Source organism: Pinus tabuliformis, chromosome X (genome assembly GCF_031772625.1).
Source record: "Pinus tabuliformis cultivar Carrire ecotype Pingquan chromosome X, CPIR1, whole genome shotgun sequence".
In the NCBI taxonomy this organism is placed as follows: Eukaryota; Viridiplantae; Streptophyta; class Pinopsida; order Pinales; family Pinaceae; genus Pinus; species Pinus tabuliformis.
The window spans coordinates 1,684,447,821-1,684,471,956 of NC_142308.1; positions in this window are offsets into that span (position 1 = coordinate 1,684,447,821).

Genomic DNA, 24,136 nt, shown 5'->3' on the forward strand with positions numbered 1-24,136 from the left:
CTATGTGCCAATTTGGAGAAATGCACTTTTGGCATGACCCAGGTTTAGTATCTAGGGTACATTATTGATGAAAGGGGGGTGCATGTGGATCCAGCCAAGATCCAAGTCATTCGAGATTGGCCAGCTCCAACATCTCTGACAGAGCTCCGCAGCTTTCTGGGTCTTGCCAATTTCTACCGCACATTCGTGTTGGGATTCTCTCATATCACTTGGCCCTTGGGTAAAGTCACCAAGGGAGGAGTGAAAGCAATTTTTTTTGGTTTGAATCTCAACAGAAGGCATTCACAGAGTTGAAACATTGCCTCTGCTATGCACTAGTTCTCATATTACCATACTTGCAACAACCATTTGAGATCGAGACTTATGCCTCTGACTATGCTATTGGGGTAGTCCTTACTCAACATGGGCATCCAGTGGCATATCACAACGAGACACTTTCAAATACATTCTAGAAGTATCCCACTTATGACAAAGATATGTATTCCATTGTGCAGGCCTACCGACAACGGAAGCATTACATTTTGGGGAAGGAAATGGTCATCCACACTGACCACCAGCCCCTGCAGTTCATATAGATGCAAGGGAAGTTGCAGAATGATCACCATAAGAAGTGGTCCACATACCTGCAACAGTTCCATTTGAATATCAAGTATAAGAAGGGTAGCACCAATAATGTTTCAAATTGCCTCAACCGACCACCGATCATGATGTTAACCACAGTGCTCAACTCTTGTGCACATGAGACTTATGATTGGCCACTTCTCTACAAAAGTGACCCATAATTCGGCCACACATACCAAACGCTCTTGGAGGGTCAACAATTTCCATATTTTCACCTCAAGGATGCCCTATTATGCCACCTGGGACACCTTTATGTTCCTTCAAGCGAGCGTGCCAAGATGATTTGGGAAGCACACTAAAGTCGGGTCGCTGGCCATTTTGAGGTCGAGAAAATGGTGGCAATACTGCAGAAGTATTTCTATTGGCCGAATCTTCAACAGGATGTTGGGAAGCACATCAGATCCTGCGCTGCCTGCACCATTCCCAAATCGACCATCAAGAAGAAAGGCCTCTCTACTCTGCTGCCTACCCCTAGTCAACCTTCGAAATCCATCTCCATGGATTACATGTTGGGCCTTCCTTCTACTAGGCATGGAAATGACTGTGTTTTGTGGTCATTGATAGATTCTCGAAGTTGGCCATTATGGCAGCCTGCAAGAAGAATATCACAGTGGAAGCCACTGCTAAACTCTTATTTGAACGAGTGTGGGTACACTTTGGGATCCCACAGTCTATCATCTCAGATCGAGACAACAAGTTCCTTAGTACATTTTGGTCTAGTCTCTAGTCAATGTTAGACAACAAGCTCGCTAAGTCCACATTTTCCATCCCCAAACTGATGGCCAGACAGAGGTCGTCAACAGGATGACCGTACACATTCTGTGCATGTACAACTCAAAGCATCCACACACATGGGATGAGAGCCTCCCCTATGTTCAACATAGCTATAATCGAGCTCTCCACAAATCGACTGGCCACAACCCTTTCCAGGCGGGCTTGGGATGCCAGCCACTATGTCCCATTGATGTAGCCATGCCATTTGTAGCTACTCAGGCAGATTCGGCTCATGTCTAATCCAAAACTGATAAGGAAAATAGCCTCACTGAGCACATCCAACATATCTGCCAGCAGGTCCATGACATTATGGAGAAATTGAATTCCAAGTACAAGCAGCGACATGATCAACATCGGGTGTCACACAAATTTTATGTGGGCAACAAAGTCTGGTTGAATCTGTAGAAGGAACACCTTTCCAGAGCCTGTCAGAAACTTAGACCACTCCGTAATGGTCATGTTATTACGAAAATAAGACCTTGATAGGTTGTTGATCAGACTATCTCAGTGTAACTATTTCAAACCAATCTTTTAGCTAACCTCCTCAACCTGATAGGGCTCTCTCAAAGGGTTAATGATATTGATTAAAGATATAGATAGATGGCTAACTCTATGGTTTGTGATTTTATATGTTTATAGGTTGAAAGATGGAGACTTGCTACCATTGGGCTATGGAGTCAGTGATAGAGATAAAGATAACAAATATATCTTCTTATAAAACCGAGGCTTGTATATACTTCAATGAAAGAGTAACACATTCAGGAAAGTCTCAATAACTTGAAGTTCATAGAAGTCAGAGCATGTGGGCATGAATTCTGAGTACTAACACATCAAGGTATTCAAAAAGAAAGTATTAAAAGTGATTCATCAGAGTTTAATACTTAAAGGAAGTCAGAGCATGAGTAACCATGAATTCTGAGTAATAAGTATTAAAACATTGAAGAAAAACATCCAAATATAGGACCCAAGAACTCAATTCACCATAGTTTAACACTTAAAGGAAGTCAGAGCATGTTCCTCCATGAATTTTGAGTAATAAACATTAAGACTATGGAAGCAAAACATATTAAAGATAAAATATAAAGCTCACTCAAGTACACCATGTTATAGACATTTTTGGGCACTACAACCCCAAGCATGAAATGTCCATAAACCAAGGGCTCCTAAGTCCCTAAAAGTGTTGTTCTAACCCCTAAAGGAACAAGGTCAACTGATTACAGCTTCTCCCAGAAGTTCTCCATGAAAAACTGCTCAGAACTGGTCAAAACAGGATCATTTCAGCTGCTCCATAGGCAAAGTGCATTGCATCTCACCTAAACACACTGTTTGGGTGCGTTTCATTTCAAAAAGCCCTTCTATGGGGTGCGATGGGCGAGAAGTGACAAATGGCAGTGTCATTCCGCGAGGTGGAGAGGCATGGAAACTTCCATAAACTTCTCCTGTGACACTTGCCTCTCTGAATTCGACCAAGGATGAGTAAGAGATCATCAATCTCCAAGTGGAAGCAAGAAATATCAGAGGGAAGACACTAATAAAATCACAAGCTGACTCATCTCCCTTACAGATATCTATATATGGATCCCTCATCCCAGAGATCCAGAGGCTGGAATTTTGCATATTGTAAGGAATTGTTGTTGGTTTCTTGAGACAACATCAGATTTTTGGGTGATCTAAGCTTTGTATGAGGTGAAGAGGGGCTTCCTTGCTGATAGGATGATGCTGGGTCAGAACAACTGGTTGTAACTCCCCTTGGCTCTTTCTTGTTTATTAATAAAATTTATTCAAGTTTTCCTCCATACTCTTGTGTAATTCATGTTTGTTGCATTTGTATGGTCAATTTACATCTGATCCTAGATTGTTTATGATTATAGATCCATGTTATTGTATAGTGCTATGCTACTGTGATCTTACAGGTACTTTGTGAAGCTGGGCGTGCAAGGGAACAAGTAGTGAAAGACTATCAAGAGAGAGAGGAATCGAACTAGGAGATTAGCGCAAGACAGAGGTTGGTCTTCTTTGTTCTTCTCTCATCTATACTTCATAAAGGAAAAACGAAAGTAGCTTTACTTTATTTGTTTCTAAGGTAGCTATCACAACTTAGTGGGATAAGCAGTTCTGTGTAGACACTTTTCCCTGTAACACACCAAGAATCTCAGATTCAAAAAATTTAAACTACTTCTCTATACATCAGTCCCTCCACTGCATTTACAAAAGTAATCTTTTCTATAACATTTTCCAACCCTTAAGGAATTCCATCTCTTGTCTTTTATAGAGTTATCATTACAATATTGGATTCCCTAATCCAACTTGAGGGGAATTCGAATTTCCTAGCTTGACACCTATTCTAACCATAAAATAGACTATTAATTACAAGTAACAGTTAACTAACTATCTTAGAGTCCTAATACAATTAGCAGAAAAACTCCTTATTATGAATAAAACAACCTTATCTAGGAATTAAACATTCTCTTTGACACCTATAACTCCGTGAATTTGAATTTGATGAAGCCTTTAACCTTGTTGTTAGATTCTGTTGACTCATCCCTTATCTATCCTGAAAACCAGGAACTTGTTTCCTACATTTAAGATTTAACCTTCATTGATGCTTTTTGAATCCATTTGCTGACCAAATTGACCTTTTGAGACAAGTGATATGTGTTATCACTTCCATATAACTTTTCTCTTCCACTTGTATGAAAATCAAGCCCTTGAAGGAGTATAATGAGAGTTGATCTGGCTTCTCAAAAACTGCACCTACAACAGTTTTGTAGTGCGCTACGAAACTAATGTGTATGTCTTTTACACAGCTCTTTTCAAAAATTTTATTCTTGAAAACTTCTTTCACTTTTTCCATGATATCTACAGGCTTTAATAATCAACATAGATAATCTTTGAAATACTTTCAAGAAATAAAATCCTTCTCCTCAACAAAACTGCATCAAGAAATTGTAACTTACTGTTCTGTTCTGGCTGAAAAATAGGTGTTGGGACAAAGCTTTTGCCGAGCCTCATAAAAAATGTATTTTGAAAAATTGAAGGACACGTTTGGAGACCACTCTGTGCTAAAAAAAAACCTCTCTTGGTTTTTTGCAATGCCTCTCCATTGCCTAGAAACTATCTTTGAATATCAAGTGTAAACTGGAAAATTTTGTTTTCTGAAAATATGGCTTAAAAGAAAGCCTTGTATCTCCCAACTGGTAACACTTATGAAAAGCATGAGATAGGTTATTGTATTTGGAGAGTTTATGAAGAGAAACCTCCTTCAGAATTGTAAAATACTTTTGCATGTTGCCAGAAATGGATCTTGAAAAAGACTACTAAAACCAGAAAACAGAATGTTTCTCTCAATGACTTTCAGCCATTTTGTAGCGCAAGTTGAGTCATCAACTTCTCCCAGCTCATAATGAATTTGAAGAAACTGAAAGATTTTTTGTAGATAGGTATGTTAGGAAGAAGAACCTCTTTCAGTTTTCCAAAATATGCTTTCAGTTGCTCAAAAAACCCCTTGGAAGTTGACTACTTAAAACAGAAAACAGAGTTTTTTCTACTGAAAAAGGCTGCTTTAGTGATTTCGTAGCGCAAAACAGGTTTTTTACACTGTCTGCGCTACGAAAATGTGGATTCATAGCTAATTTAAATTTTATTTAAAAATGACTTGAGATATGACTTATAAACACAAGTTGAGACTTCTAAGACATGGAATAATGTTGTCAAACTTTGTTTGGAAATGAAATATGACCTTAAAGACTTCTAATCCTATGACCTAACCCTTTACACATGAAATGACCTAGACACCCTTTAACACCATGACTAGAAAAAGGGTTTGGAAATGAGAATGACACTATTGAGACTCTAATCCTGTCACTTATCCCTTTAAGCATGCGATGACTCAAAACTTATTATAAGACCATAACTAGAAATAAGGCAAACATTCCAAAGTTAAAAAAAAAAAAAATAGGGTGATAATAGTGGCTCCACTAGGGATAGAATGCCACATGTGGTATGCTAAGAACTAGTAGCTCCAGTGCTGCAATCCATTCCTTTAAAAATAAAAACTTTGAAATTCTGCCCAATTGGCTTCAAACTGTACCTAGTAAAACTTTCTCAGTCAACCTTGAGCTTATTTGCATTTTCCTACCTACCTACCCTATCAATTGTAAACTTCTTTCAGCTCAATAAATGTGAAATTTCCAATGTAGCCAATCATTTGTTTTATCTGATATTTGAGTTCTTTGACTACATCGAAGTTCAAAGCAGCTATGATATTGTGATGACCACTTCCATTGAAATTGCCTCTTATATTCAAAGAAAAACTGAAACACTGGAGAGTAAAACTCTTCCATGTATTTAGTTATAGGATCCAAGAATACATGATCAGCTTGATGATCCTCATAACATCCTATTACTTCTAACAACTGATCTTTAGTCACACATCATTTATTTTACAAGTTATCCAACTACTTTTCTGCATGATTCTCGTAGACAATGTAATTTTCCTCACTATTATGATCATTCTTAGAAGTAATCTGCTGCAAGGAAATACAGAAATGATCAACCTTTTCCTTTGCCTAAGGGTTATAAAAAATTTCTTCCAGTATTTCTTCTTAGTGTTTGCAATTATTTTCATCTTCATAATGATCCGAAGACTAACAAGTCTGCTGCAACTCTACATCAATCTTGGAGGATGTAATATGATTTTCATAGGTACACTCTTGCTGATTTCTATGTTGCATGTCATGGGATGTTATCCTTTCTTCTAGTTGTTGAAATGTATTGTTATGAAGATCCTCTAAAATTTCTTCATCCATGAATTCATCATCATCATAACAATCCTCCAAATATTGAATAAAACTCGCAGAATGTTTACAACAATCTTTGACCAACAATAAGGAGGGATGACACTCTTTATACATGTCATAGAATACATCATGGAAATTAGCAAGCGAATATATTGAACCATTTTCCAAACCTTTATACCAAGACCATGCCTTTCCTTCTAAAGTGGTCATAAACATCTTCATGAGACAATCTTCAGGGAACTGAACCTTAAGACTGTGTACATGCATATGGAACCTAACCAAATGAAGAGCAACATTGTCTTTCTTTTCATCTTTGAATATTGGAAGATCATCTAACCATTCGACCTTTGGCATAGGATTTGGAAAACCAAGGATATGAGACCGATTCATAGGGGCATACCTGGCATTCATTCTTTCAATGGCACTCATCTTGAAACTTCATCAAGCTACCGATCTTCTAGCAGTGGAGTCACCTTCCAATTTGTTATTTGATGTGTGGAGTCGCCAAGGTAGTTTTGCAGCCTCAAACAGATTCTGAAGCTCCTACTACCTTCAAGAGTTCAGCTTCATGACTTTTCGGGATATGTATATCTTCAGACTCCCAGCAGACGCACCAAAATGTTATCACCAAAATAGGAGCCTGATAAGCTGCTTATCAGACTATCTCAGTGTAACTATTTCAAACCAATATTTTAGGTAAGGCTTAGCCTCCTCAGCCTTAGAGGGCTCTCTCAAAGGATTAATGATATTGATTAAAGATATATATAGATGGCTAACTCTATGTTTTGTGATTTTATATGTTTATAAGTTGAAAGATGGAGACTTGCTACCATTGGACTATGGAGTCAGTGATAGAGATAAAGATAACAAATAGCTCTTCTTATAAAACTGAGGCTTGTATATACTTCAATGAAAGAGTAACACATTCAGGAAAGTCTCAATAACTTGAAGTTCATAGAAGTCAGAGCATGTGGGCATGAATTCTAAGTATTGACACATTAAGGTATTCAAAAGGAAAGTATTAAAAGTGATTCATCAGAGTTTAATACTTAAAGGAAGTCAAAGCAAGAGTAACCATGAATTCTGAGTAATAAGTATTAAAACATTGAAGAAAAACATCCAAAGATAGGACCCAAGAACTCAATTCACCATAGTTTAACACTTAAAGGAAGTCAGAGCATGTTCCTCCATGAATTCTGAGTAATAAGCATTAAGAATATGGAAGCAAAACATATCAAAGATAAAAGGTAAAGCTCACTGAAGTACACTAAGAATCTCATATTCAGAAAGTTAAACTGCTTCTGTATATATCAGTGCCTCCACTATATTTACAAAAGTAGTCTTTTCTATTACATTTTCCAACCCTTAAGGAATTCCAACTCTTTTCTTTTATAGATTTATCATTACAATCTTGGATTCCCTGATCCAACTTGAGGGGAATTCGAATTTCCTAGCTTGACACCTATTCTAACCATAAAACAGACTATTAATTACAAGTAACAGTTAACTGATTGTCTTAGAGTCCTAATACAATTAGGAGAAAAACTCCTTATTATGACTAAAACAACCTTATCTACGAATTAAACATTCTCTTTGACACCTATAACTCCATGAATTCGAATTTGATGAAGCCTTTAACCTTGTTGTTAGATTCTGTTGACTCATCCCTTATCTGTCCTGAAAACCAGGAACCTGTTTCCTACATTTAAGATTTAACCTTCATTGATGCTTTTTGAATCCATTTGCTGACCAAATTGGCCTTTTGAGACAAGTGATATGTGTTATCACTTCCATAGAACTTTTCTCTTCCACATGTACGAAAATCATGTAGAAATTTTGAATAATTTGACACTTATTCACAGAGATTATCCCGATTATACACTATTGTGGAATACATGCACAATACATAATCTCCTCTACGTTGATCATCAATTTAGCAGCATCAAAAACAATGAAACATCAATCGCATGCACACATTAACACAGTATGTAACCCGGGGAAAGCATACAGCTGAAAACCCCACACTATCTGTATATTATAATGATAGAGAACATGTAACAATACATAGTACAATACTCCTCACAAGTACTCAGTATTATCTCCACCTGTTACACACAAACTAGCTCAGATCTGATGCCTCAAATCTCCTCCATTGTTTGCCTTCCTCCACCGCACAATCCTGCAAGGGAATCAATCACTCTGTGAAATCGAATTCCTTTGGTTATACTACGCAAGCCTCATGGGCAATCTCCATCCATGCATGTGCAAATCTCATGCACAACTATAGTCACAACTGATAGCAATCTTAACCTCTAACACCTGTCTCCACTGAGTTGTACATGCACTGAGTTAACTGATGTATTCTTCAGTTGCTTTATGAGTTAATAATTAGTGAATTAATTAATAATTAATTCACACAACTCATCACTAGTGTATTCTTTAGTTAGACTAAAATACAACTAGTTCAACCAAGTCAAACTGAACACAACTCCATCAACTCCACAATCAACTCCACCAAACTCAACCACATGAGTTCTAACTGAAGTCCTGAATGCAATAGCTCAACTGACCCACAAAGAAAGCGTATTTCCTTCTGACAGCTACATGTGCCACATCTGTAGCTCAAACTGAAGTGCTCCAAGAGGATAAGATAATGTTTATAGTCCAAATATTATTATGAGACAATAATATTCGACTGTTCTATTTTTAGCCTGGCAATCTAAAAATAGAAACCGCCCGGATGTCTAAAAATAGAAGTCCATCTATTTTTACCAACATTAACAATCATCCACAAATAGCATCCTGCAACTCATAGACCATGATCCATATGTCTAAAAATAGACATAGTCTAAAAATAGACTTTGCGCCAAAAATAGCCTGCGGACCCACTTAGTGAAGGCGAATTCTTTCCACTAAGCTCCATCATCTTGTTGCATTCTCAACACTCCCTCTCAACAAGATATGGATTATCAACAACCCCTATCCTGCCTTGGTGGTATTCGAATTTGGTCCTGGTGAGCGCATTTGTCAAGATATCAGCATCCTGATTCTCCGTTGGAATGTATGAAAGTAACATGACTCTCCGCTGCACACAATCTCTGATATGATCGTACCTGGTGTCAATGTGCTTAGATCTATCATGAAATACTGGATTATCCGAGAGTTTAATGCAACTCTGGTTATCACAATAAATCACAGTAGGCTCCAAGTAAGAACCGAACAACCCGACCAGGATCTTCCTCATCCATATAGCCTCGCATGCAGCCAAGCTTGCTGCCATATACTCGGCCTCTGCTGAACTGAGTGCCACGGATCTCTACTTCCTGCTGTACCAAGAAACTGCTGTCGACCCGATACTAAAGACCCCTCCTGATGTTCTCTTTCTGTCCGTTGGGCTCCTTGCCCAATCTGCATCCGTGAAGCCACATAGCTTCACTTCATCCTCCTGTCTGTACCACAAACCATATCCCGATGTGCCTCTCAGATAACACAATACATGCTTGCCTGCCTTCCAGAAGAGCTTGGTTGGATTAACCATAGCTTGTGAAAGCTGGTTAACAGCATAGCATATATCGGGTCGTGTATTGACCAGATACATAAGCGACCCAACCAATTGTCGATAAACAGTGGCATCCACTACTTCCGCCGAAGTAGCATCCTCCTTCCTCCAACATCCAGGAAGAGGATTATCAACAGGCTTGCAGCCATGCATGTTGAACTTCTCCAGTATCTCCCCAGCATACTTACCCTGAGAAACAAATAGTCCATCACTGCGCTGCCAAATTTCCAATCCCAGGAAATAATGAAGGAGACCCAAGTCCTTCATCTCAAACTCCTTAGCAAGATCATCCTTGCATGAAAGTATCAACAACTCATCACCTGTTAGAATCAAATCATCTACATAAAGTACAATGATAAGCAACTTACCCTCCACCACAATCTGGTATAGGTTAGGATCCGCCTCACTCTTGGAGAATCCAAGTCCGGTTAAATAACTGTCTATCTATGTGTACCAAGCATGTGGTGCTTGTTTCAACCCATACAGCGCTCTCTTGAGCCTGCACACATGTGACTCGCTGCTGAAGATCTCGAAACCTTCAGGTTGTTCTATGTAAACCTCCTCTTCAATGACTCCGTTGAGGAATGCAGTCTTCACATCCATCTAATGAATGTGCCACCCCATTTGCACTGAGAGAGCAAGAATCGTCCGTATGGAAGAATACCTTGCGACAGGTGCAAAGGTCTCCTCATAATTGATCCCCTCTATCTGTGAAAAGCCTCGGGCAACAAATCTTGCCTTGTACTTCTCCACACTCCCGTCATCTGCCTTCTTAACTTTGTAGATCCATCTCAAACCCACCACTAATTTCCCATCCAGTCTTGGGACAATCTCCCATGCACTGTTTCTGACAATCGAATCATACTCTTCCACCATGGAATCTACCCATGTGGGATCCCCCACAGCTTCCTCGAAAGAGGATGGCTCAGTCACAACACATTTTCTCACAAGAGCCATGTATCCAGTGTACCGATCAGGTGACTGTCTCTATCTACGTTGAGCTGTAGGTGGTCCTACAACCTTCTCTGCATCTTGAGCCAGTTGCTCAGCTTCTGCCAAGCGCTTTCGCCCTCTGATGGTTGGCGCTGCATGAGTGGTCTCTTCCACTCCATGAACTTCATCCTGTGGCTGATCCACGTCCTGAAGCTCATATTTGGGAACTAATAGCTCCTCATCTGCATGCAAGTGTGGCTCCCTCTCAAGCGAACACTTCATGGCTTTCTCCTCCTGAAATTTCATATCCCATCGCACAACAGTCTTTCCACTGTCTGGCAAATACACACGATAGTTGTGGGGCGTATCAATGTACCCCACAAATATCCCAACCTCTGCGGTCGGCTCCAACTTCTTCTTGGCATCCTTTCTCACATGCATGTAAACGTTAGCACCAAAAATCCTCAAATGAGAAATATCAGGCTTCTTACCAGAATAAGCCTCCTTGGGTGTACTCATGCCAAGTATCCTGTGAGGACAACGGTTCTGCACATATACTGCAATATTGCATGCTTCCGCCCACAAGTGAAGGGGTAGGCTCGGATCATGCAACATCGCCCGTGCAGCACCCACGATCGTTCTATTCTTCCACTCAGTAACCCCGTTCTGTTGTGGGTTATGGGGAGCTATGAGCTCTCTTCGAATCCCTTCTGTGCTGCAGAAGTCCTTGAACTCATCAGAGATGTATTCACCACCATTGTCGCTCCTAAGAGCCTTCACCTTCTTCCCCGAATCCTTCTCGACTAGTGCTTTGAACTCACAGAACTTTGAGTATGTCTCGCTCTTCTTCTGCATGAAGAAGATCCAACACTTTCGAGAGAAATCATCAACAAACATCACATAATACCTGTGTTTTGCTATCGAAGCTACTGAGAAAGGTCCACACACGTCTGTGTGAATTCTATCAAGTATCGTCGTGGCATGACTATCCTTCTCGTGAAAGGTGGCTTTCACAAAATTTCCCAAAGTACACCCCTTGCACTGATCTGACTGCGCAAGAGTGCCTTTAGGAAGCCCTGTAGTGATCTGTTGCAGTATCTTCAAGGCTCCATGGTGAATGTGATCCAATCTCCTGTGCCACAGCTCGCCATCATCTCGGCTCACCAATCCTTCTGCCTTGCATGCCATTGTTGCACAGCCATCTACATGCAATTGATAAAGGTTCCTCACTCGAACCCCTATCTTCCGGGTTTCTCTAGTTGTCTTACTGCGCAGGAAAGCCTTTCCCTCGCTGAAAACAACATCATATCCCTTGTCTTCTAACATCGCCACAGAGATAAGATTCTTCTTCAATCCTGGAACATGCATCACTTCCTTCAATACGAAGGGTTTACCAGACTCCCTCTCAAAGGAAATGGCACCGATACCGGTCACACTGTATCTACCATCATCTCCCATCTCGATGTGCACTCCAAGATCTTTCTCCTCTAGATCAGAAAATAAATCTCGATCTCTTGTCATGTGAAAAGACGCACCACTGTCCAAGAACCATACCAATCCCATCACACTTGATACCAAGCATGCGATCAACGAGAAATCAAGCTCAAACTGTGAGGCTAAGGCCTCTCCTGCTGCAGATCCAGCAACTTGCTTGTTCTTCTTCTTCTGCGGACAATTAGTGGTATAGTGTCCGTGCTGGTGACAGCGAAAGAACTTCACCTTGGACATGTCATGCTTCTTGCCTTTCACACTGGAATGAGAAGCTTTCTTGTTCTTCCCATTCTTTTCTTTGGCAGCCAAAGCGCAATTTTATTCATCAGGTCCCTTTGATGAAGATCCATCCCTCGTATTCCGCCTGATCTCCTCCTGCACAATATCTGACCAAAGTCTCTCCCATCCTGGCAATTTCTCCCGACCATTGACATAGTCCTGATAGGAATGCCAACTCTTCGGAAGACCAAGGAGAGCCAAGCTCACCAAGTCCTCATCATCGACAATCACCCCCACACTTCCCAGCTCATCCCTGCACTGAGTGAACTTCGTGAGATACTTGGGCATACTATCTCCCTTCTCGTATTTAATGTTTTTGAGTTTATCCTTGAGCACCAGCTTCCTCTGATCGCTCTTGCTTTGGAATAGATCTGTCAATGCTTTCCACATCAGGTATGGAGAATCCTTTCCATGCAGGCTGGACACAATGTGATCCTTCACGCCCTCCAACAGAATCCTTTGACACTTTGCTGTCTTCTTTTGCCAAGCATCAACTTGAGCAGTATCAGTAGGCTTTGGGACCTCAGCCTCTATGAAATCGTTCAGCCCATTATCATCTAACACCACCTCCATCCTGTCCTTCCATGCAATATACTTCGAGCTGCCCTCAAGAGCATACTCCAATCACAATCTGTTGAAAGACATTGCCACGTTGATACCAAGAAAATACTGCTGCAAATTCGAATTCCACCAGCTCAAAACTCATCCGCCTCTGATCTAAAATTCGTGAGAACAAGGTATTTCTCGTACAGAAATTGACTGTATGGGCTTTTACTGGATATCTCACCTTCTAAAGGAAGGATGAATCCAGAGGCTACCTGGCCCGATTACAGACTCTGCCTGAAGAAATAAAACGTAAACACTTTCTGAATAGTAGATATAATGATCAACAACTCTGATACCATGTAGAAATTTTGAATAATTTGACACTTATTCACAGAGATTATCCCGATTATACACTATTGCAGAATACATGCACAATACATAATCTCCTCCACATTGATCATCAATTTAGCAGCATCAAAAACAATGAAACATCAATCGCATGCACACATTAACACAGTATGTAACCCGGGGAAAGCATACAGCTGAAAACCCCACACTATCTGTATATTATAATTGTTACACAGTAATTTGTCACCGTTGGTCACCGTCCCTGTTACCCCTTTCCCACACGGTGGAGGACTCATTCCGAGACCTGTGAGCAGTGACATAGCCTAAAAACACTTGCAATATGTTCCCCTCAGTATGGACTTAATTTGCCCTGAAGACACCTCCTGCAAAATATCCCTAAAAAGTGCCTCTTTTCCATTTGCGCGGGCTCACAGAGTAACACCCGCGACCATTGGCGCTCTGTCATAGAGAAACACTCGCGCCAACCAAATTTGGGAAAGATTTTTGACAAACGCGCGCCCGGATGTTTTTTCCCTTCATTGTCATTCAGTCTTTTTGGGATAAAGCTGGCCTTCTAGATGTCGAGACTCATCATCTATCCTCATCATCTATCCACAGCGGCTTTTTGGGGATAATGTCAATCCACAATGGGTTTCTGGATGCATTGTATCTTCTTCCCTTCTCCATCTATAAAAGTCAATCCTCATGCACTTGACAAGCTAGTTCTTGAGTTCTGAAGTATTGATGATAGTGCTAGTATTGATTATACTTGTCTTGAGTGAGGTTATGCTGCCGGAAGTCTGAGCTGTATCCACAAGTAAAGAGAGAGAGAGAGATCTATTGCAAGGCATATGTAGCTGCTCACCCAGCTAGAGGAGAGATTCAACGTCAGAACATTGGTTGTACTTTTCTCTGCTTGTTCATTAATAAACGACTATTATTATGGTTCCAATCTTACTGTTCATAATGATGATGATTGATTTATGTCCTTTCTGACTGATATATAGTTGTATATCGTATATTTTATGCTTGTATTCGCTTCGTTCTTTGCATGTGAAGGTGTCCATACGCGGAGATCGCTAGGATTGTGACCTGCCGGAGCTAGAGAACGGGGATATCAACTCGTCTACGACAATAGCGTTGGATTCCAGGTTGGTTCTTCTTATCCACTTTCGATTTACAACTAGGAACTTGCATAATAGCGTGATTGATTGTTGCTAGACCCATTTTGGGCTAGTGGGATCGCCTCTATCCGCAGAGGGGATTTACCTCTCAAACAATTTGGCGACTCCACTGGGGATCAAACTCAGCCTGGTCCTCAAACTCAGTTAGGGGTCCCGCCACCGTATGGTTACCAACAACCTCAAGGGCAACCTTTGTTTGCCCCATATCAGAGTTATCAACAACCATATGGCGCATCTGCAGCATCGTTTGGTAATCCCTACGCTGGGGGGCAAAACACAAATCCCTACGGCCAATACTCTATGGGGCCAAATCCGTCCGGGCAAAGCCCATGGGGGCAACCACCACCTGGTTGGAACCCTGGTGCTCCATCCTACCAGCAGCCCCAGATGTCTTTCAATCCTCAGTTACCATTCTTAGCGACTTTAGAATTACCGGATGTGTCCAAACTGACAAATGATCCTATTCTTCATAATCCTTATTGGCCTCCGGTTCCAACCAAAATTCCTGGTGACTGTCCAAAATTCGACGGTAAAGCTAATGAAGATCCACAAGCTCATGTCATGACTTATCACCTATGGTGTTCATCCAATTCATGGCTTGATGATTCAATCCGGCTTCGCCTTTTTCAAAGGACTCTCACTGGCTCTGTCGCTAAGTGGTATATTGAGCTCAATCGCGGATCCTTTTAGGATTTCAACTCCTTGGCTATGGCGTTCCTCACTCATTTTCAATTGCCCATTCGATATGAAACGGGCACACACCTCCTTACATCCTTAAGACAGACAACGGCTACGCATATCTCTGATCACATCCATGAATGGAGGCGGCGTAGACGTATGATTAAATTTTGGATTCTCAACCAGCTTCTTACAGATTGGTTCACGACTTCGTTCGTTCCTCCAATCGCTCGAGACATTGCTATGGGAGCGTGTGTTACTGAAGAGCAAGCTATCGCGCACGCTCAATACCTTGACTTGGTTTATTCTCAGTCATGTACATTGTATGATTATCTGCCTGATGCCCCGAGACCAGGAACATCCAAAGCCCCGCCAACACCCACTGTTGACGGTATTATTGGGTCTGTTAGTTCATCCACTAAGAAAAATTCTGCGAACCCTGGGAAGCAGAAATCAAATGCTCCAATTGAAACCACTTCTCAGGTAATACCTACTTCTAATAGTACTTCTGAGGTCAATGTCGTTCAGTCCACCACGGCAGATAAAGCCTCGAAGGCAAAAAAGAAAGGGAAAGCGAAGAATAAGCCAGATCAACCTAAACAGGAACCCCCTAAACCTCAACCTGAGGAAGCTGCCAAGCGCAAACCCAAGTATCCTTGTCTTATCTGTGATGAGGATCACTACACCAAAGACTGCCCTCGGCGGTCCGAAGTTAGTCGTTTGTTGAAAGGCGCTCCCGGGGTCCCTGCGGTGCTTAAAGAACCTTTTCCCTCACAGCAAACTCAAATGGTGGCTGACCCCTCTCAACCTCCCTCTTCCTTCGGTTCCCAAGTGTTTATGGCTGGAATGATACCTATTAATATCAGTACTTGAACAAAAGATTATCCATCTCCGGGAAAGAGCCTGAAGTCCCCTCCAGTGCTCCCCCGTTCAGTTCAGACCCGCTCCATATTGAGAGACCTAATACTGAAACGCCTCTTCGACCCCCTCCAAAAGGAGTACTCCGGAAATCTTCTTACAACCCAAATGCTCGTGCTGCACAGCACTACAATATCGTTGAGGACTTGGCCCAGACTCCATCGGCCATGTCCGCTTTAGAAGTTCTCCAGAGCTGCCCTTCTCAGAGGAAGTCCTTTCTATCCGCTATCGGCGGCATAGACCCGGCTGACTCGGATTTAATCACTTTTGACTTAGAACGCCATACGCAGAGACTGCCTCCCCAAATCGCATTCCTTATACAGGTAATTATTGATAAGAAAACCATCCATCGTACAGTCATTGATGAAGGTGCTTCCACTTGCATCATGTCTGTTGCCTGTTGGAAAGCTATTGGATCTCCCACGCTGAGCCAGTCTCCTACAACCTTGGAAGCTTTTGATGGAAGAGCATCCCGTCCTTATGGTATACTCCAACGTTTACCCATCTCTTTGGAGGGGAAGACGGTCGAGATGGAAGTTGAAGTTGTTGATGCCACTCTAACCTACAACCTCCTTCTCGGACGCAGCTGGATATACGCGATGCAAGCTGTCGCTTCATCTTTCTTTCGTATCATTCGTTTCCCTCACCAAGGGAAGATCGTTACTGTGGACCAGCTGTCATTCTTCGCTTCCTCTTCGGAAGGAACCATTCCTTTCGTGGAGCATACCTCCAAATCGACTGAGAGTCTAGGTCACGGGCTTTTCAAAGATCCCGCCCTCATGGGTGTTTTTCCAGCCCCACCTCCTAACGTCGCTTCCGTCAATATGATTTCTACTTGTTCTGATCCGTGGATCCTCCCTCCCATCGACCAAGTAGATTCTTGGGGCGACCAGATGCCGTTGAGTCCTGCCGAGCTCAACTACGTCGAAATCGTTGCTGCATCGGCTCCCTCTTCTGAACTTGCTCCTTCGAGCAAGGTTTTCCACTCGTTCGCTCCCTCCTTAGGGCTTGTAGATGAGACTTCTTCGGATCCTTTAAAAGAAACATTTTCTTCCGACGAAGCCATTATTGAGACTATGTCTCTCGAGGAACCTCCTTGGCATGATACTCACCATCGTTCCTCGTTTTTACCTGCCCATCAGGATATGCTTACTTGTGTTGAGCGGTTTGCTCCTCGTTTTCCATTTCCAATCCTTCAACCACCTATTCCAGTTTATCAAGTGTCCTCTGAAGGAAATATGGCGAACATTACGCAAACCCAACCTATCGACATCTCTGTCAAGCCAGGGATTGTCGAACACCTTCATATCGGAGTCACTTGTACTCCAGAGGAGATTCAACTTTATTCCAACCTTTTTCGCGAGTTTCGTGATGTTTTTGCATGGTCCTATGAAGAAATGCCCGGCATTGATCCTAGCATAGTGGTGCATGAGATAATCACGTACCCAGGTGCTAAGCCTGTTCGTCAACGTTTACGTCCTGTACACCCTAGAAAGGCTGCAGCGATTAAGGCCGAAGTAGAAAAGCTTCTTAAAGCCGGTTTTATTTATCCTATCCCGCTCACAGATTGGGTTTCTAATATCGTACCTGTGACTAAAAAACAGGGTACAATTCGTGTTTGTGTCGATTATCGTGATATTAATCGGGCCTGTCCTAAAGATAATTTCCCCACACCATTCATTGATCAAATTATTGACGAGTGTGCGGGAAGCGAAATGTTTTCTTTTATGGACGGTTTTTCTGGTTATAACCAGATCAATATTTCTCCCGTTGATCAACACAAGACGCCTTCATCTGTTCATGGGGTAATTTTACCTATAAGAAGCTACCTTTCGGTCTCAAAAATGCCGGTGCTACCTTCCAACATGCAATGTCCTATGCTTTCCATGACATTCGACACATTGTACAGCCATACCTGGATGATCTTCCAGCTCATTCAGCTAAGCGTCAGGACCACCCTTCTCACCTTCGCGAAATCTTTCTTCGCTGTCGACACTACCGAATCAGACTTAATCCTCACAAGTGTGTCTTCTGCGTAGAATCGGGTCGACTTCTAGGATTTGTCGTCTCCCGGGAGGGCATCCGATTGGATCCCCTCAAAGTCGAGGCTATAGTGAATCTTCCTCCCCCTGCTACCTTACATCAATTGCAGAGCTTGCAAGGTAAAGCAAATTTTCTACGTCGTTTCGTTCCAAACTATGCCGAAGTGGCTAAAGGTTTCACACGATTACTCAAACGAGATGTCCCTTTTCATTGGGATACCATGGCTCAGGAATCTTTTGAGCGACTCAAGGGTCTCCTTGTTTCTGCTCCATTGCTTCGCCCTCCGAACTACCATCGTGACTACACCCTATATTTAGCTGCCGCTGACACCACTATCGGCATGGTTCTTGTTCAAACCGACGACGATGACACTGAGCATGTTATCTATTATCTCAGCCGCAATCTTTTAGATACGGAAACTCGATATGCTTATGTCGAGAAGTTGGCGTTAGCCGTCGTTTGTGCGGTCCAACGTTTCCGTCACTATATTCTGCTGCGCACTACTACCGTGATTTCTGATTGCAACCCCATGACGTATATCTTGTCACGCCAGTTGCTGGGGGGCAAGTACTCAAAGTGGATTGTCATCCTCCAAGAGTTTGACTTGGAATTTACTACGGCCAAGTCCAAGAAATCCCTTGTCTTTGCTGAGTTAATTTGCTCTTTGCCATCTTCTTCCACGCCCTCTCATACAGAGGATCAAATTCCGGATGAAACTTTGTTTCTCATCAGCACCCTCGACCCCTGGTACGGTGATATCATTATATATTTGCAAACGTCCTCCTTTCGCCCTGGCATTTCCAAAGACGCTCGGCGGAGGATTCGTCATCAGTCTCAACCATACCGTATCATAGGGGATACACTGTATCGCCTCGGCGCCGACTCTGTTCTCCGTCGTTGTCTTACTCACGAGGAAGCAGAACGAGTCTTGAATGATTGCCACTCTGGTGCTTGTGGTGGTCACATGTCCGGATATGCAACTGCCCAGAAAATCCTCCGTGCTGGCTACTTCTGGCCCTCTATCTTTAAGGATTGCATTCTTGCTGTCCGTTCCTGTCATGAGTGCCAGATATTCCAGCGGAAGATGCGAGCGCCTCCCGCTCCATTGCACCCTGTTGTCACCGTCGGCCCTTTTGCAAAATGGGGCATTGATTATGTGACCTGTAACCCTCGCTCGGCCGGGGGGCATGGGTTTATTATCGTTGCCGTCGATTACTTTACTAAATGGGCCGAGGCGATGCCTACATTGACTGAAGACGGTCACACAGCGGCGCAATTTTTATTCAACCATGTTATCTCGCGATTCGGCGTCCCTCAAGCCATCGTCACTGATCACGGGAAGCATTTCCATAATCATATGATGACGGAGCTAACAACCCAGCTAGGCTTAAAGCACGATAGTTCCACTCCATACTACCCTCAGTCCAATGGCCAAGTTGAAGCGATCAATAAGATTTTGGTTACAATGCTTCAGCGTACCGTTGGCATGCATAAGTCTAACTGGCATTTGATGTTGTTCCCTGCCTTGTGGGCTTACCGAACCTCCGTGAAGGATGCCACTGGTTTCACTCCATTCCAACTAGTCTATGGACTAGAGGCTACCCTTCCAATCGAGTGTGAAATCCCTTCGTTAAAATTGGCTGTCGAGCTACTTCCCAACACTACCCCAGTAGAAGAACGCCTACTTTATCTGGAACGGCTAGATGAGACCCGTCGCCTAGCCTCTTTGGCCATCGAAACACAGAAGAAGCGAGTCAAAGCTCACTTCGACCAGACTGTGCATCCACGTTCTTTTGTTGAGGGAGACTTAGTTCTGCTATACGATCAGGCAAACGATAAGCTAGGAGCAGGAAAGCTCGAGTCTATGTGGTTAGGCCCTTACATTGTCAAGAAAGTTTTGCAAAAAGGGGCCTATGAGCTAATTGACTATGAAGGGAACCCTCTCGCACAGCCCCGAAACGGGCTGTATTTGAAAAAGTACTATGCGTGATGCTGGTACACTTCATTTTGTATATACATGTACTCTAGCAAGTGTGTTGTGTGTATGTGTGTCAGTCTTAATAGGCGTGATTGTCGCTTATTGTGTCTTTCGCTTCTTGTGCAGATGTCTAATACACCTTATATTGGTTTCGCTGATGGTGCCTGCCGCAGTACTCGCAACTTGTCCTCTGCGGCGTGGGTGATCTATGATCCTCATGGCGAGCTGATAGATCTTCAAGGTGTGTGTTTGGGTCGTACCACTAATAATGTCGCCGAATATTGTGCTGTAATCGAGCTACTTGCTGAAGCAGTTAATCTCGGCATACGGGCATTGGTAGTAAACCTGGACTCTCAACTTGTCGTCCTCCAGCTCAATGGGCATTATTCCGTCAGAGACCATCATATTTTAAGGTTGTATTTACGTGTGAGATTGTTAGAAAGGAATTTTGATTTCATTACATATCAGCATATTCCACGACAATTAAACACATTATCTGATGCATTGGCTAATCATGTATTAGATAGACATTTGCGTAATTTGTAAATAAAACATTATACAAGCAAGCACATGAAAACACAATAATAAACCATAGGCATATGTATATATATACGTGTGTGTCAAAATGTTTGCGCCCCGCGCATTACATAATCCAAAAAATAATACATGTCCAAAACTCATATGGCCGCTGACAACATGTCTCTCAAAAGCATGCAAAAATGAAACCTAGGCGTCTAATCACGGTGATGCTCATGATAGCATGACACCGCTCGCACCAAACGTCTCAACAGACGATGGACACGAGTAGATACTCCCACCGTGTGCCTCTGATACGCTCTGGGCACGTCTGCCAATCTGCCATAATCTGGAATCCCTCGAGTAAGTGCCTCCAGGTTCTGTACTAGATCATCGTCCGCGTCACCCCCTACCTGAGGGTCGGCTGCAGGTTGTGCCCTCCGTGCAATGTGAGACAAGTCAGCTGGCCGCTCTGCACCAACATCTGCATACATATATATATCTGTTGTCAGAGACTGGCATGTATTACAAAAAAAAAAAAATTAAATACATCAAAAACACAAAGAGTTCTTACCTAGCTCCTCGTCCCAGTCTGCCCCCGCAGGCAATGGGAGATCTGGGTCTCCAGTAAAATCCGTGCCTGCATAGGGCCAGTCCTCTATGACGATCATCTGGTGATGGAGCCAAATGAAGAACTCGGGCCTCCAGGCCATCTGCTGGCCCCCTCCTCCTCTGGGCATGAGTGCTGCCCATCGAGCCAACCTCGGCTCCCGTGGCACTGGATCTGCCACCATACCACCCTGAATCCGGAATATCGGCAGTCGCTCCAGGAAGAAAGATACTATAATAGATCCGTATCCGAACTGTTTGTTGCCACACTTACATTTAGTAAGCTGCCTCTTGATATTTGTCGTCACTGCCGTGGCCCAATCAAACAGTGTAGGTTGGAGACATTCAGTTGCCAGCAGCAAATGATTCTTGCTGGCCTCGTGGGGCGCCTGTACCCCAGCTGTCCATGTGATAGTGAATAATATCACTCGTAGCACCAGGTCGGGAACCGTGATAATATCTACTTTGGCACTGTTTGATCCAAACCGTGCCCCAGGACAAACTCATTCCATCACCTCTCCCATCTTCTCCCCGAAAGGCCTACTACCAGTCAAGATGGGTCGTGCACCTCGCCGCGATAGACCAGTGATAAAGTAGACATCGGAAACATCTAACTCCAATGTCTGATCCTTCAGGCGAAATACCTGATCCTCCGTATCCCAAGCATCCACGATGAATCGCAACAACTCAGGTTGTGCACGTAGGTATGAAGTAAGGAAGAATTTCTTCAAGCCACAGTCTCTCAAAGCATCCATGCATGCATCATCCTCTAAGGCCATGGCATCTATGGCATTACACTCTCTTTCTCTCCATTCTACAGCCATTCTGACCAATCCCTGCAACCAAAAAGTCGAAAATGTCATCATTAGATCAATGGTGAAAACAAAAACCAGGTGTTGTTGGGAAAAGTATCCAATACGGAATGACCCTATCCCACTCTAAGGGTGATAGTACCTCAGCAACAACCGAATGCAAAGCTATTCGAGATTACTTCTTTATGAGATGTAAGAGAGGGGAGAAAGAGATCCACTAACCGTTGTCTTCCGCTAATGATTGATCCAATCTTCTCTCCTTGCTGCTTGCTCCCAGCTCCTTGCTCTTTCACTGGCCCAGCTACACAAAGATCCTGCAAAAGCACAAGAAAGGGAAACTACAAGAAGCATACATCCATAATTGATTCAAGGATTAGAATAAATCAAATATACAAGCATCAATACGCCACGAAGACACATTCATATAGAAGAACCTCAAATGCTTTATTAATGGAAGAAGTAAAGTTCTGAGAGTGTTACAACCATAAAAGGCCCAATCCAGCAACACCTCCCAGCAGAAAGAAATCTCCTCTTCACCTCCTTCAAAGCAATCACCCAATAGTTCTATACTCAAACCAACAGCACTTCCTTACATTCACAAGATTCCAGCCTCCTTAGACCTCATGAGAGAGCTCTATATATAGGAGATTTGGAGAAAGGATGAGTCAGCTTGAGCTTGGCATGGAGCTGACTAGTGTCCTCTCCCACTTCAGTTATTCTTCAGTTCTTGAGTCCACTTGGAGGTTCTTGCTTCCACTTGGAGATCTAGACCCTCTTACTCATCACAAGGCGAATTCCTTGATCCAAGTGTCATTTTGGAAGCTTCCTGGGCATTTGACACATTGAGGAATGACTGTGCCACTTGGCCAAACTCGCCCAGCGCAGGTAGCCTTCATTGCTTTTGACATTCAGCGCAGGTACAGAGTGGAGCAGTTGACATTCAGCGCAGATGCTCAGTGGAGCAGTTGACATGATCCAGAATTAGCTTGTTTTTTAGTGTTTTCAGGTGGAGAACTGATATTTAGTGCTGTGGTTTGCTGACCTTGTTCCTCTAGGGGTAGGAACAACATGTTTAGAGACTTTGGATCCCTTAGATTATTGACATTTCATGCTTCATGCTGTAAGGCACAAAAATGTCTATAACAGTTGCCCCCTAAAGTATGAGGTCGTTTATCGGGTGAAATGCTTTATCAGGAGGATCCGAAGTTCATTCAATCGCTGAGAGGTGCCCTGTAATAAATACAATACAATACATTATTTTTCATTCTGCATTCATGATCTAGCTGAGGCGGGCATTCCCATGCTCAGCTTTATAAATTCATTTTGGTACATATAACAGACGATCGTCTGATGGTAGACTGATAATTCTCTGCTGAAATTATCATCCTTTGAGTAGGATGATCATCTGTTGTAATAATGTACATATCAAATGTCTTTATGTTTCCTGAATATATATCGCAGCCTGGATGGATGAAACTAGATCCGGGGTCTTCAAACTCGTTCGATCTTCACTCTAAGTACAAGTCGATCCATGTGAGAATTGCGCTGAAGTCGAACAAGGAAAGACATCGCTTGATTACCGGTCAATAATGTAAACCGTTAACAAGCGCGAGAGGAATCACCGGTAATGATAATGACCCTCAAGGTACTGCAGTACAATTCACGTGGTGTGAATACAGGACTTGGCATCGAACACCACGCAAAATCTTCTGATCGAAGGTCATTGATGTATACCTGTCGCCGGAAGTGAGAAACTTGCCATTGAGGCATGCAAGCTTCAAAGTACTAGGGGGGGGTGTTCCTAGATCAACTTCTTGGATAATGAGCTGAAGTCGACAAGAAACGATCTGTCAAAGGAGGGCCTTAATGAATCCCACATCAGTGACACGGAACGGAGCTAATGATTTTAGTGGAGGTGAAAACAATCTGTGAAATATGATTCAGGGTGGCGATCATGGGTGGATGAAGGATAATGTATGGCAGTGGATGGGACATGGTTGACTCTTTCTGAACAACATCTCTTGAACATATAACGACACTGATGTGAT